Below are 13,113 nucleotides of genomic sequence, written 5' to 3'. Positions count from 1 at the left end.
GCGTTTGACGGCGTGGCGGTTGAACGCCGAATTCTAAGGGAAAAAGGCATTCCAGAAGAGGTCATTCCTACACTGGTTAAAGCCAGGAAGGAGGTGACTGCACAACATTATCACCGCATTTGGAGAAAATATGTTGCGTGGTGTGAGGCCAGGAAGGCCCCCACGGAGGAATTTCAATTGGGTCGATTCCTACATTTCCTGCAAACAGGATTGTCTATGGGCCTCAAGTTGGGGTCCATTAAGGTTCAAATTTCGGCCCTGTCGATTTTCTTCCAGAAAGAATTGGCTTCAGTTCCTGAAGTCCAGACTTTTGTAAAAGGTGTACTACATATACAGCCCCCGGTTGTGCCCCCAGTGGCTCCGTGGGACCTTAATGTAGTTTTGGATTTTCTCAAATCCCATTGGTTTGAGCCACTCAAATCGGCGGATTTGAAATATCTTACATGGAAAGTAACCATGCTACTGGCCCTGGCTTCAGCCAGGAGAGTGTCAGAATTGGCGGCTTTATCGTATAAAAGCCCATATCTGATTTTCCATTCGGACAGGGCAGAACTGCGGACGCGTCCTCATTTTCTGCCTAAGGTGGTGTCAGCGTTTCACCTGAACCAGCCTATTGTGGTGCCTGCGGCTACTAGCGATTTGGAGGATTCCAAGTTGCTGGACGTTGTCAGGGCATTGAAAATATATATTTCAAGGACGGCTGGAGTCAGAAAATCTGACTCGCTGTTTATACTGTATGCACCCAACAAGCTGGGTGCTCCTGCTTCTAAGCAGACGATTGCTCGTTGGATTTGTAGCACAATTCAACTTGCACATTCTGTGGCAGGCCTGCCACAGCCTAAATCTGTCAAGGCCCATTCCACAAGGAAGGTGGGCTCATCCTGGGCGGCTGCCCGAGGGGTCTCGGCATTACAACTCTGCCGAGCAGCTACGTGGTCGGGGGAGAACACGTTTGTAAAATTCTACAAATTTGATACCCTGGCTAAAGAGGACCTGGAGTTCTCTCATTCGGTGCTGCAGAGTCATCTGCACTCTCCCGCCCGTTTGGGAGCTTTGGTATAATCCCCATGGTCCTGACGGAGTCCCCAGCATCCACTAGGACGTTAGAGAAAATAAGATTTTACTTACCGATAAATCTATTTCTCGTAGTCCGTAGTGGATGCTGGGCGCCCATCCCAAGTGCGGATTGTCTGCAATACTTGTACATAGTTATTGTTACAAAAAAATCGGGTTGTTCTTGTTGTGAGCCGTCTGTTCAGAGGCTCCTACGTTGTCATACTGTTAACTGGGTTCAGATCACAAGTTGTACGGTGTGATTGGTGTGGCTGGTATGAGTCTTACCCGGGATTCAAAATCCTTCCTTATTGTGTACGCTCGTCCGGGCACAGTATCCTGAGGCTTGGAGGAGGGTCATAGGGGGAGGAGCCAGTGCACACCACCTGATCCTAAAGCTTTATTTTTGTGCCCTGTCTCCTGCGGAGCCGCTAATCCCCATGGTCCTGACGGAGTCCCCAGCATCCACTACGGACTACGAGAAATAGATTTATCGGTATGTAAAATCTTATTTTTATCCTATACATATTTACACATATATATCAATACAATATATATCAACATTTATTTTTAAATCATTATCACGCACAGTTTCCCTACTCCTGTCTCACACACAATCATCTTTTTCCCTTTTCCATAATGGCCGCATCTATTATTCCAGCAATGACCTGATTGGTCCAGTCATCTATCCATCATCCTTCCACTAACTGTATTGGTCAATCCAGTACTCAGACTGGTCACAGGAGAGCAGTAGAGAGAGGCTCTCGTGACCAAGCCGAGAGACGTCCTTCGGTGACGTCATCGCGGCCACGCCCAGTCCGGAAGCAGGCGGCCGCACTCATCACTGCTAGCGGGCGAACGCTGGGGGATTCCTGGACAACACTGACCGCACACATTGCGGCTGCGGTAACACACTGAACCACCAGGACTTTATTATCCACTCTCTCTCCCTAAACCAATTGCTCCTGCGGCATTATTGCATAGCAGCAGAAGCACTGTTTGTAGCATAGGACAATTTACAGTCCATACTTCATTACCTCCCCGCTCATGCCCCAAATGGATATCAATCACAGTTATGCTATTCTTCCTTTACACTAATGTATATCTATATTTGCATGTTTTGTATTATCAGCAGCATTTGAGTGCAAATTATTTATTATTTTCCAATGTTATGGCAGTCCTCAAGAGGATGAAATAAGGTTTAATGTATCTGTTGTGAGCCAGCCCTGAGCTCTAAACTCATATCTTTTTTCACTCATTAATCGTTTCTATAGAGCAAGTAACAGTATACATTTGTGTGTTCTAACAAATCTTTGTGAGCCAGCCTTGAGCTCTTTATCTACCCTGTGGGTCTCCCCCAGTAAGCAAGCAACCCTGCATTTGAAGAGCATATTTCAGCCATCCAATCTTAATCTTATATATATTTTTTCAGTGATCACACTATATAACTTTTGTCAGTATATCTCCAACAACATCACACAGCGAGTCTGATTTTTTTTGGGGGGGTATTTTCCCCATGATTATTTTTTCATTATTATTAGATCTCCAATTTGGAGACTTATACAATCAACACCTCTCCTTTGCATTAATTCTTACTCCCCCCCCCCCCCCCCTCCTTCTTTCTGTCTATACTCCTTCATTTCTTCACACACACTCCTTTCTGGAAATACCATTTCGGACCATTCCAGTCCTGATTTATGTAAAGTACAGTAAGCAGAGTGTGACCTCTCCTTCTCCTTTATGATAGGCCCATGGCCATACTACCCTCAATACGCCCGATCTTGTCCGATCTCGGAAGCTAAGCAGGTATGGCCTGGTCAGTATTAGGAAGGTGAACCTCATGAGAATACCAGGTGCAGTGGGCCATTTTTAAGGAAAAAACTTGCCCTCATCCCACAAATCCCCACACACTCTCTTATCTGGAAAAACCATTTCAGACCATCATGGTACCGTTTTATTAGAGTACAGAAAATAGAAGTGTTGCTTCCCTATTCCCCCCCCCCCCCCCCCCCCGCCCCATCATCAGCCCACTGCCATACTACCCTGAATACGCCCGATCCTGTGCGATCTCAGAAGCTAAGCAAGCATGGCCTGGTCAGTACTAGGAAGGAAAACCTCCTGAGAATACCAGGTGCAGTGGGCCTCTGTCCAAAATCCCCCCGCCCCCCTTCTCACTAAGGGAAGCCTCATTGCATTCCTTGCTCCATCCTTCTTACATACCTCTTGAGCTCTATTCTGACAAAGCCTACATTGTTCCAACCTAGGTATCCATAAATTCAGGCATGTACAGTGATTTTTTTTGGATACCCTGGATCCTAAGAAACCATTTGGTATCCTTCACCATCCCTCTGATATTTTCACCTCCTTAATTATCTTATACCTCATTTGCTAAAAGGTTAAATAAGATTTACACTAACAGATAACACCATACACGAGTCCCAATTCTTTGTCCATAAGTTTTTTTATTCAGGGTTTAATTAAAGGTTATGTTTTAATATTATATATTTTATCTCTATCATAACAAATGAGTGCTCCCAAAAAAAAGGTTTTTTTGTCTTTTTCTCTTGCTTTTTTCCAATTGTACCATATCCACTCCTGTCCGGAGAAAATGGAGAAAACAACCCAGCTGAAACTCTTCCGTAGGAGCATTCTTGGCTTCACACCAAGACACATATTTCCCCCAGATACGGTGATAATGCCTCGCCGTTACCTCCTTCCTAGCTTTGATCAGAGTAGGGATGACTTAGCCCGGAATACCCATCCTAGCTTGGATTTGGTGTTCAACCGCCATGCCGTCAAATGTAACCGCAGTAAGTCTTGGAACACGCAGGGCCCTTGTTGTAACAGGTGCTCCCTGAGAAGAAGAGGCTACGGATCTTCTGTGATCATTTCCTGAAGATCTGAATACCAGGCCCTTCGAGGCCAATCTGGAACAATTAATATTGTCTGCACTCTTGTTCGTCTCATGATTCTCAATAGTTTTGAGATGAGTGGAAGAGGAGGGAACACATAGACCAACTGAAATACCCATGGTGTCACTAGGGCGTCCACCGCCACTGCCTGAGGGTCCTCGACCTGGAACAATACGTCCAAAGCTTTTTGTTGAGGCGTGACGCCATCATATTTATTTGAGGAAGTCCCCAACGACTTGTTACCTCTGCAAAGACTTCTTGATGAAGCCCCCACTCTCCTGGATGGAGATCGTGTCTGCTGAGGAAGTCTGCCTCCTAGTTGTCTACTCCCGGGATGAAGACTGCTGACAGAGTGCTTACATGCTTTTCCGCCCAGCGAAGAATCCTGGTGGCTTCTGCCATTGCTGCTCTGCTCCTTGTCCCGCCTTGGCGGTTTACATGCGCCACGACTGTGACATTGTCTGACTGAATCAGAACGGGTAGGTTGCGAAGAAGATTCTCCGCTTGCTGTAGGCAGTTGTATATGGCCCTTAATTCCAGCACATTGATGTGTAGACAAGCCTTCTGGCTTGACCATATTCCCTGAAAATTTCTTCCTTGTGTGACTGCTCCCCATCATCGGAGGCTCGCGTCCGTGGTCATAAGAACCCAATCTTGAATGCCGAACCTTCGACCCTCTAGTAGGTGAGCACTCTGGAGCCACCACAGGAGAGAGACCCTGGCCCTGGGGGACAGGCTTATCTTCCGATGCATTTGTAGATGGGACCCCGACCACTTGTCCAGAAGGTTCCACTGAAAAGTTCTCGCGTGGAAGCTGCCGAACGGAATGGCCTCGTAGGCCGCCACCATCTTTCCCAATACTCGAGTGCATTGATGAACTGACACTCTTTTTTGCTTCAGCAGATCCTTGACCATGTTCTGGAGTTCCTGGGCTTTGTCCATCGGAACCAACTGCGACTTTGGTAGATTTAGAATCCAGCCGTGTTGTTGTAGTACTCTCCGGGAGAGAGAGACACTCTTTAGTAACTGATCTCTCGATCTTGCCTTTATCAGGAGATCAAAGAAAATAAGGGATCCCTTCTGCGCTCGTCAAACAACAATAAACAGTAATGCAGTGAATAATGAGTTCTCAAATGGATAAGTCTAGGACTCAATTGTAGTCTCTTTTGGTTCTTATAAAAAGCGGAAATGCTGGATGTAAGGAGACTCAATGCGTACCGTACTCACAAGGAGTCGTGGTATGTCCCGCGTATAAAGGTATCTTTAGTCGTTTGGTTCTTCTTTACCTTCTCCGAGGTGGAAAGATCTTATCCTCGTGGTTGGAAAGAAGAAAAAGTGGAAAAGAAGAACAACTGATGGTGTAGTATGTTCGTGCAAGCAGGAGATCGCTGGATATAAATATGTGGTGGAATACGGGAATATCCTCAACGTGACTCTAAGGGTAGTGGTCCGTAATTTTCATCATTTCTGTACGTGCTGATATACAAATGGAGATGCTGGGAGTGACTGGTGATTTAACGCGTACCTTACTCACGTTAAATCGGGGTTAATCTTCCATGTAAAGGTATCTTTGATCCTTCGTTGTTCGTCCTTCCTCTTATTGTCCTTCCTTCGTCCCAGAGATAATACTGGATCGGAGTTGTTTTCTCGGTGAAAGAGCAGGAGAGAACAGGTGATGGTGTAGTATGTACGTAACGACACGTGATTAGGTGACTGTTAAAGCAATCAATGACTATTGTGCTGGGCTAGTGCGTACCACACTCACATCCATACGGGGAAGGAGAAAACGCATCAAGGTATCTTTCACTTGGACTGGGATTGTATCATTCAGTCATTCACACCCGGACTGGACATAGGATAGATGAGGAATGGGCGTACCCGACTCACACTCAGAGGTGTTATGGTCTGCACATAAGGGTATCTTTGGGATGGTCCTATACGTCGTGGCTCTCCAATTCTCACGTGGATGGCGGTGTATAAGGAGGAGGAGAGTGGAGTGTCAATAAATAATGAACGAGGTATTGACACGTAAAAAGGATTTATTCAATACAAATAAAAAAATGGAAAGAATGGCAACAAACCAGTGGTCAATACAGAAAAGGCGCCAGCGGGGATGGGTGAAAGATGTTAAAAAAGGTCCGGATTAACCTCACCTTAGCTGGTACCGTCCTGATTGGTCACTGGTAGTACTGGCCCTCCACTCTCCTCCTCCTTATACACCGCCATCCACGTGAGAATTGGAGAGCCACGACGTATAGGACCATCCCAAAGATACCCTTATGTGCAGACCATAACACCTCTGAGTGTGAGTCGGGTACGCCCATTCCTCATCTATCCTATGTCCAGTCCGGGTGTGAATGACTGAATGATACAATCCCAGTCCAAGTGAAAGATACCTTGATGCGTTTTCTCCTTCCCCGTATGGATGTGAGTGTGGTACGCACTAGCCCAGCACAATAGTCATTGATTGCTTTAACAGTCACCTAATCACGTGTCGTTACGTACATACTACACCATCACCTGTTCTCTCCTGCTCTTTCACCGAGAAAACAACTCCGATCCAGTATTATCTCTGGGACGAAGGAAGGACAATAAGAGGAAGGACGAACAACGAAGGATCAAAGATACCTTTACATGGAAGATTAACCCCGATTTAACGTGAGTAAGGTACGCGTTAAATCACCAGTCACTCCCAGCATCTCCATTTGTATATCAGCACGTACAGAAATGATGAAAATTACGGACCACTACCCTTAGAGTCACGTTGAGGATATTCCCGTATTCCACCACATATTTATATCCAGCGATCTCCTGCTTGCACGAACATACTACACCATCAGTTGTTCTTCTTTTCCACTTTTTCTTCTTTCCAACCACGAGGATAAGATCTTTCCACCTCGGAGAAGGTAAAGAAGAACCAAACGACTAAAGATACCTTTATACGCGGGACATACCACGACTCCTTGTGAGTACGGTACGCATTGAGTCTCATTACATCCAGCATTTCCGCTTTTTATAAGAACCAAAAGAGACTACAATTGAGTCCTAGACTTATCCATTTGAGAACTCATTATTCACTGCATTACTGTTTATTGTTGTTTGACGAGCGCAGAAGGGATCCCTTATTTTCTTGTGCATTAGTGTTCCAGGGTGATTGAGTGATCATCTGTTGGTATCCCCACTGCAGCTCTCTGAGGCGCAGCAGTCCTCTATCTCCTCTTTTTTAGATTTATCAGGAGATCGTCCAAGTATGGGATAATTGTGACCCCCTGCTTGCGCAGGAGCACCATAATTTCCGCCATCACCTTGGTGAAAATTCTCGGGGCCGTGGAAAGCCCAAACAGCAACGTCTGAAACTGGTAATGACAATCCTGTACAGCGAATCTCAGGTACACCTGATGAGGAGGATATATGGGGACATGAAGGTATGCATCATTTATGTCTAATGACACCATAAAATCCCCCCCTTCCAGGCTGGAGATCACTGCCCGGAGAGATTCCATCTTGAATTTGAACCTCTTCAAATATAGGTTTAGGGATTTTAGATTCAGAATTGGTCTGACCAAGCCGTCCGGCTTCGGGACCACAAACAGGGTTGAGTAAAACCCTTTTCACTGTTGCCCTAGGGGAACCTTGATAATCACCTGTTGTTGACACAGTTTCTGTATGGCAGCTGAAACCGTTTCCCTCTCTGGGAGAGAAGCTGGCAAGGCCGATTTGAAAAATCGGTGTGGAGGCACATCTTCGAACTCCAGTTTGTAGCCTTGGGATACAATTTCGATCACCCTAGGATCCAAATCCGACTTTTCCCAGACCTGGCTGAAGAGACGAAGACGTGCCCCCACTGGTGCGGACTCCCGCAGCGGAGCCCCAGCGTCATGTGGTGGATTTTGTAGAGGCCGGGGAGGATTTTTGTTCCTGGGAACTAGCCGTAGCTGGTGCTCTTTTCCCTCTACCTTTACCTCTGGCGAGGAAGGAAGAGCCCAACCTTTTCTGAACTTATGCGACCGAAAGGACTGCATCTGGTATTGAGGTGTTTTCTTTTGCTGTGGGGGAACATAAGGCAAAAAAGAAGACTTACCCGCAGTAGCTGTGGAAACCAGGTCCGCGAGGCCCTCCCCAAATAAAACGTCACCATTGTAAGGCAAAGCCTCCATATGTCTCTTTGAATCAGCAGTCTCTTGTCTGGAGTTTCCAAAGCCTTTTCAAATAAAGCGTTCAGCTCATGAGATGGGGGAAACGTTACCTCAGGTATCTTCCCCTTAAACATGCAGATCTCGTGTCAGGGACAGAAGGGTCCTCTGAGATATGTAAAACATCTTTTATTGCAATAATCATATATTGCATACTCTTGGCCACTCTTGGGTGTAACCTCGCATCATCATAGTCAACACTGGAGTCAGAATCAGTGTCCGTATCAGTGTTTGCTACCTGGGAAAAGGGACGTTTATAGGACCCTGAAAGGTCTTGTGACACTGCCAAAGCCATGGATTGACTCCCTGCTTTGTCCTTGGACTCTGCTTTGTCCAATCTCTTATGTAATAAAGTCACATTAGCATTTAACACATTCCACATGTCCAACCAATCCGGTGTCGGCTGTGCCAACGGAGACACCACCATCTGCTCTGCATCCTCCCTAGACGAGCCTTCCGCTTCAGACATGTCGACACACACGTACTGACACCCCCACACACACTGGGATCTATGAATAAGGGGACAGCTCCCCACTAAGGCCCTTTGGAGAGACAGAGAGAGAGTATGCCAGCACACACCCAGCGCCACTAGACACTGAAAACACAGTCCCAGGCTATACAGCGCTTTTTTTCTATATGATTTGCGCCAAATAAATGTGCCCCCCCCCCCCCTGGATTTTTATCCCGTTACTTGGTTCAGCAGGGGAGAGTCCGGGAGCAGCTTCTCTGCAACATGCTGTGGAGAAAATGGCGCTGGTTAGTGCTGGAGGATCAAGCCCCACCCCCTCGACGGCGGGCTTCGGTCCCGCTCAATTTTTTTTATACTGGCGGGGGTTTTATAATATACTGCCTCTGCAGTATCTGAGCCTGGTGCCAGTCTTATTTGAGGTAATTATTTCTGCCCAGGGCGCCCCCCCTGCGCCCTTGCTGTGCTTAGTGTGTGTGTGTGTGTGTGTGTGTGTGTGTGTGTGTGTGTGCGCAATGGCGCGCAGCGGGTACCTCACTGAAGATCTGAAGTCTTCTGCCCGCCTGTGAAGTATTCTTCATATACTCACCCGGCTTCTATCTTCCGGCTCTGTGAGCACGGGGCCGGGACGAACAGCGAGGACGACACCTGTGTTCCGACCCGCTGGAGCTAATGGTGTCCAGTAGCTTAAGACGCAGAGCCTATCTGTGAAGTAGGTCTGCGTCTCTCCCCTCAGTCCCACGAAGCAGGGAGCCTGCAGCCAGCAGTGCTCCCTGAAAATAAAAAACCTAACAAAAGTCTTTTCAGAGAAACTCAGTAGAGCTCCCCTGCAGTGCATCCAGTCTCCTCTGGGCACAGGATCTAACCGAGGTCTGGAGGAGGGGCATAGAGGGAGGAGCCAGTTCACACCCATCTAAAGTCTTAGGAGTGCCCATGTCTCCTGCGGAGCCCGTCTATACCCCTCATGGTCCTTACAGAGTCCCCAGCATCCTCTAGGACATAAGAGAAAGTTACATTAGTTTTCTTCTCTTTATTAAAGTAAGCCTTCTCCTGTGGTAAAGGAGGGGGCTCCATAATTTCTAAAACCACCTTTATAGCAACAATCAAGTATTGAATGTTTGTTAACTTTGGATCTATTCCCCTGGAATCACTAGTGTCTACACAGGAATCAGTGCAAATGACCTTTTTTGTGAACCAGAGGTGTCCCCTGTGGATGAAAAGACAGAACTATTAAAAATCACGTCCTCCACGGATTTTCTCCAGTTTTCTGCATGAGACTCAGACTTATCCAATCTCTTAGTAATATGACTCACACTATCACGTAATTCTGTCACCCATTCAGGCTTGTGGAGCGACGGCAGCGCCACCACATTACAACTCTGTGTCCCTTGCTGTTGCTGGGAGAAAATGGCGCTGAGCAGTGTGCTGGCTGCCTGAGGAAAAAGCTCCGCCCCCTGTAATGGCGTGTTTCCCCTTAGCTATTACAATTAATCTTTATACTGGCGGGGGGGGGTAGGACTGTGTTAAACATCATATGCTACTGTTTGCCGGTGAGTGTAGGGTTCATGCGCCGCCTCCCCCCCCCCCCCCCCTGCTGGGTCTGTGTTCTGGACAGCATGATCCCGCTCGCTGCGCGGTACCTTGAGCCTCTCTTCAGATCTGCAGTGATACTACCCACCAGTCTTCTGACTTCTGGCTCTGTTAGGGGGGGAGGAGACGGCATGCTGTGGGAGTGAGCGCATAGCCGTAGCTAGTGTTCAGTACCCTTCAGGAGCTAATGGTGTCCTGTCAGCAGAAGCAGAGCCATGAAACTATATAAGAAGTTGGTTCCTACTTCTTCCCCCTAAGTACCACAAAGCAGGGAGACTGCTGCCAGCAGTCTCGCTGTAAAATAAAAAACCTAACAAAGTCTTTAGTAGAACTCAGTAGAGCTCCACTAGACAGCGACCAATCTGCCTGGGCACATTTTCTAAACTGAGGTCTGGAGGAGGGGCATAGAGGGAGGAGCCAGTTCACACACTGAAAAAAAAAAAAGTCTTCAAGTGCCCACGGCTCCTGCGGAACCGTCTATACCCCATGGTACTAAAGTGGACCAAAGCATCCTCTAGGACGTATGAGAAAAGGGGATTATACTATTAGGGATATTGATTTTGCCCCGAAGAGACATCAGGATTAAAAACTCCTGATGTTTCTTTGGGTGCTGCGGTCGGGCTAGTCAATTAGCTCGGCTGGTAAAAACGAGTTTTATGGTAATTACTTAGCTTTGTTAAAACTCTTTCTGCGAGGTACACTGGGCTCCACAAGGAATGGACAATGGGGTGTAGAGTAGGATCTTGATCCGAGGCACCAACAGGCTCAAAGCTTTGACTGTTCCCAGAATGCACAGCGCTGCCTCCCTGCACAGGATCTTTTTAGTTTACCAGTCCAATGCAGTAGCAGGAAAAGAGACGACAACGGTTAGTAGCCACAACACCGCATTCTCACGACAGGAGACGTGTCAGCGGCTAATGCCATACCAACCCAAAGAAGCTAAGTGCGTTAGGATGGGTGCCTTGTGGAGCCCAGCGTACCTCGCAGAAAGAGTTTTAACAAAGGTAAGTTCTAAACCATAAAACTCGTTTTTCTGCTGTGGGGTACACTGGGCTCCACAAAGAATGGACAATGTGGATGTCCTAAAGCAGTTCCTTATGGGAGGGGACACACTGTAGCGGGCACAAGAACCCGGTGTCCAAAGGAAGCATCCTGGGAAGTGGCAGTATCGAAGGCATAGAACCTTATGAACGTGTTCACAGAGGACCACGGAGCCGCCTTGCACAATTGTTCAAGGGTCGCACCACATTGGGCCGCCCAAGAAGGTCCAACAGACCGAGTAGAATGGGCCTTAATGTGATCAGGAGCAGAGAGACCAGCCTTCACTTAAGCATGCGCAATCACCATTCTATTCCATCTGGTCAGAGTTTGCTTGTGAGCAGGCCAGCCCAGTTTGTGAAACCCAAACACAACAAAAAGAGAATCAGATTTCCTAATAGGAGCAGTTCTCTTCACATAGATACGGAGAGCCCGTACCACATCCAAAGACCGCTCTTTGGAAGACAGATCAGGAGAAACAAGTGCCGGAACTACAATCTCCTGATTAAGGTGGAACGAAGAAACCACCTTAGGTAGATAGCCGGGACGAGTACTAAGAACCGCCCGGTCACGGTGAAATATCAGATATGGGGAACTACAGGACAAGGCACCCAAATCCGACACTCTTCTAGCTGAAGCAATAGCCAGCAGAAACACCACCTTAAGGGAAAGCCACTTAAGGTCAGCTGAACCAAGAGGTTCAAACGGAGACTCTTGTAACGCCTCCAAAACCACCGACAACTCCCAAGGAGCCACAGGCGGGACATAGGGAGGCTGGATATGCAACACGCCCCGAGTAAAGGTATGCACATCAGGTAAGGTCGCTATTTTTCTCTGAAACCACACCGACAAGGCAGATATTTGAACCTTGAGGGAGGCCAGACGCAGGCCTAAGTCCAGGCCCTGCTGAAGAAAAGCCAATAACTTGGCTAAACTAAACTTGGAAGCGTCATAATCGTTACATGCGCACCAAACAAAGTAAGAATGCCAGACCCTATAGTAAATCCGTGCCGAAGCCGGTTTCCGGGCCCGCAACATAGTTTGAATGACCGCCTCAGAAAACCCTTTAGCCCTTAAGACAGAAGCTTCAAGAGCCACGCCGTCAAAGACAGCCGGGCTAGGTCCTGGTACACACAGGGGCCCTGAACGAGGAGATCTGGGCGTTGTGGAAGTAGAATTGGACGCTCTGACGATAGGCCTTGCAGGTCTGAGAACCAGTGCCATCTGAGCCACGCTGGAGCTATGAGAAGCAGAATTCCTTTTTCTTGCTTGAACTTCCGAATTACCCTGGGCAGGAGTGACACCGGAGGGAACACGTACGGCAGCCGAAACCTCCACTGTACCGCCAGCGCATCCACGAATGCTGCTTGAGGATTCCTTGTCCTTGCTCCGAAGACCGGAACCTTGTGATTGTGTCGAGACGCCATCAGATCTACGTCTGGAAGGACCCACCTTTCCACTAGGAGTTGAAACACTTCTGGATGGACGCCCCACTCTCCGGCATACACGTCCTGACGACTGAGAATGTCCACTTCCCAATTCAGGACTCCCGGAATGAATATTGCCGGTAGATGGCGTTCTGCCCACTGTAGAATCCGTGAGATTTCCTTCATTGCTAGGCAGCTTCGAGTGCCGCCTTGATGATTTATGTAAGCCACTGTGGTGGCGTTGTCCGACTGTACTTGAACAGGACGGTTCTGAATTAAATGCTGGGCTAGGTTCAAGGTATTGAAGACCGGCCGCAACTCCAGAATATTGATCGAGAGGAGGGACTCCTCCTTAGTCCACCGCCCCTGAAGGGAGTGTTGCTCCAGCACCGCGCCCCAACCTCTTAGACTGGCATCTGTCGTCAACAGAACCC

General features: G+C 47.8%; 1 protein-coding gene and 2 pseudogenes across 3 annotated transcripts in view; 2 read left to right on the top strand and 1 right to left on the bottom strand.

The window, feature by feature from the left end:
- LOC134927841 (uncharacterized) overlaps positions 1-13,113 on the bottom strand; it is a 552,652-nt gene that overhangs the window by 404,485 nt on the left and 135,054 nt on the right. The gene's annotated exons all lie outside the window — the stretch shown is intronic.
- Positions 2,801-2,918, top strand: LOC134930389 (5S ribosomal RNA; annotated as a pseudogene).
- LOC134930128 (5S ribosomal RNA) lies at positions 3,079-3,196 on the top strand (annotated as a pseudogene).

This window comes from Pseudophryne corroboree, chromosome 5 (assembly GCF_028390025.1).
Source record: "Pseudophryne corroboree isolate aPseCor3 chromosome 5, aPseCor3.hap2, whole genome shotgun sequence".
Lineage (NCBI taxonomy): Eukaryota > Metazoa > Chordata > Amphibia > Anura > Myobatrachidae > Pseudophryne > Pseudophryne corroboree.
Note: the sequence above shows the minus strand (reverse complement) of the source record. Positions and strands in the feature narration are given on the sequence as shown.